Here is a 3,224-nt window from a genome sequence, read left to right on the forward strand (position 1 = left end):
GAGGGGAGAGAATGAGGGAATTTGTGGCTCTTATGTGGAACTGAATAGTATTGTAAAATAAAAAAAAATTACTGACATAAATAAAGCAAATACAATAAATAAAATGGCAAAAAAGAATGGAAAAAAAACAAGGCAAGTTTCATAGTTACTATATTCTATAAGGCACCATATTTATCAGCATTTTAAATAATGGTGTAGGTAGGATATCTAACACATTTATAATGGAGAAACTTCTATTTGCTCACATATTATATAACCTGTATAATTTATCCATGCATTATAAATGTAAACACCTGGATTGCTGCCTTAAATAGAGTACATTTCTTAAATAGATTACCATCAAACAGCAAAAAAAAATAGGTTTCAATTTTCCAAGGAATCTACTGCAATGCATGTAGATTTTATTTACTGAAGTATGAAAAGCTAATTAACATGCAACTATCTTAGAGAAGCACACACTCATACTGTTTAACGTCTTTGTTAGTGCCTATTTCTCTTAATCCCTATGCTTAAAGTTCATATTAAAATACCTTTGTTAAAACCTTAGGTCTGCTTCTAAAAAAATCAATTCATATACAGTGGCTATAAATATAAGTTGGTAACAGTCTTAGCTTTAATGATTAATGAACATAAGTTAACCTAGTGTGTGTTGCATATCCACTAATGAATAGAATAATTATTTAGATTCTTTATTTAGATTCTAAGAGGTAAAATCTTGACCATCATGTCATATTGACTAGTAAAGAGAGAGAATCCTAGTATTCATGCTATGTGTGACACCTTGCTTTTATACTCTCATCCCCAGATGTCACAGGTCAGGCGAAAAACAGTTTAAACATAACATTGGAAAATTGTGCTAATTTACACTGACTGAAGATGCAAATAGAATTCAAGTCCACAAAACATAGAAACTCATGCATTCATCTTTTATGGACAAAATTGATATAATTTACTAAAAAAACCCAGAACTTTGAAGATGGTTGCTGCCAAATATTTAAGAATATACTTTTAGAAATCATATGACAAAACCTATATACTTTGTATGTACAAGTGAACACAATGAAATGACTGGTAATTTAACTCTAAATTCTTAAATTTCCTTCTAAGTGACTTGGTTCCATTAATTTAAACAGTGTGAAAAACAGTATATGCCACAGGAAATTTAAGAGTACTTTATTGTCCTTGCTTTCACTGTCACTTTAAGTTAGAAAGCAATTAACAAATGACCCCATATTTGTTATCTTTTCTGGATGTCTGAATTCTCTACTATATTTTAGATGACTTGTGTTACCTTGGGAAATGATTAAGCCAGTCAATGTACCTCCTAAAGCTGCCATTGACTGATAAGTGAACTACATATTAGTTTAAGGATCCTTATCATACTGAAGATTTTGTTCAGAACCTGTGATAGCCTAATTTTGCATATTTAATAAGGGATTAGAAGAGATTTGTTCATTGACGACTTCCACATGTTGCTGATACTAGAAATAGTTCAATAATACACTGTTTGCCATGTTCCTTTTAGATATGCAGAAGAAACAAACTCATGACTTTTTTTCAGAAAGGGGCTTTCTTATAGTTTAATTTTTATCTTTTAATTAGAACCAGAAAGTGACAAATTTCTCGGGAACTAATTTTGCCTGGTTTGGACTTTCTCACTTCTTTGGAACAAAAAAAAGTTCTTCTCAACCCTTTATTGTTCATTTATAAATCTGTAGGCAGCAAAACAGATTCATGATAGAACAAAAAGTGAAAGACTTATCTATACAACTTTCTTTAGAGAATCAAAAATGCCCATTTAAAAATGGAAATAGATGATACTCAGAACTGTAACAGACTTGTTTTACTAGTAGTTTTTGGAAGTATTTTTCACCTGTGTGTATCCTTCTTAGTGGCATTTTCTTTTCGTCTATAGTGCCTAATCTTAGACTTTGTCCTCTCACATCTTTTGTGTGTTTTAGAAGGTAAATAAAAATACAGAAACTGAGACATTATGATGAACTAGAAGCTTTCAGGTAACTTTATTTTTGTGAGAGCAGTGGCAAATTGCTTAATCTTGGAAGCTGTGTTTAACTTACTATGTTTAAAACAAAGAGTAGCAATGTCTTCTTTCAGGGAGCTTATATAAGGACAGATTAGACCATAGATAGGAGATACATTAAACACATTTTGTATAAGTAAGCCAAGAACATTTACTATAAGGATGGTAGGAATTCATTAATGGAAAATTGCACAAGATTTGGTGCTGGAGGCCACTGGTTCTGCAACAGAAAGCATCAGACAATGAAAAGTATTTTTTTAGACTCTATATTCAGATTTCCCCTTCTCTAGAGGTGTTATGAAGTAGCTCATGGGGAAAATGGGCAGGCAACTTTACCTGGCGTGGTGGGAAGTAGAAGAGATAAATAATACTAAGCATGTTTTAAAAAAACAGAGAGAAGCCGGGCAGTGGTGGTACATGCTTTTAATCCCAGCACTCAGAAGGCAGAGGCCTGTGGATCTCTGTGAGTTCAAGTCCAGCCAGGTCTACAGATGGAGTTCCAGGACAGGCTCTAAAGCTACACAGAGAAACCCTGTCTCAAAAACAACAACAACAAAAGCTATAGGGAAATATATTAGCTTAAAAATACATATTTATTATATTTCATATTATATTATTAAATGTGTACATATATGTGTATATCTATGTATTCATGAAAATATAAATTTTAAATGGAGTTATGCCATATGAGGTGACTTTAGTCCCAAGGACCATAGATTATCTCACAGAATTCCCATTGGCAGCCATGAGAAACCTTCCTTTGAGTTGTTGGTTGGGGGATAAGAGAGACCCAATACAATATGGACTTTTTCCATTTCCCTTTGTTGCCTTCCAGGATTCAAAAATAAGACCTGGTTACTGAAGATATGGCTTCAGACACAGGACTTGGAGTATTTTAGCTGGAACCTTCCTGGAAGCCTCCTCCTTGAAGAATGACTGTCAAAATATCTGAAGGTATTATGCAAGCTGCCAAGGAAGGAAAGAAATCAATAATCCTACCCAGGTATAAAGCTTATGAAGCACAACAATAGCAACTGACAAGGTAGCCATATTGGTTAAATAGTGACAATTCTTTCTTAGGGGTAACCAATAGGTATCTAATTATACTTAAGGCCTGCTCAGCATAAGGGTATTCATGCCTGGTTATGTAAGCCTAACTATTCACAGCTTGACTGCCCACAGA

This window comes from Peromyscus maniculatus, chromosome X (assembly GCF_049852395.1).
Source record: "Peromyscus maniculatus bairdii isolate BWxNUB_F1_BW_parent chromosome X, HU_Pman_BW_mat_3.1, whole genome shotgun sequence".
Lineage (NCBI taxonomy): Eukaryota > Metazoa > Chordata > Mammalia > Rodentia > Cricetidae > Peromyscus > Peromyscus maniculatus.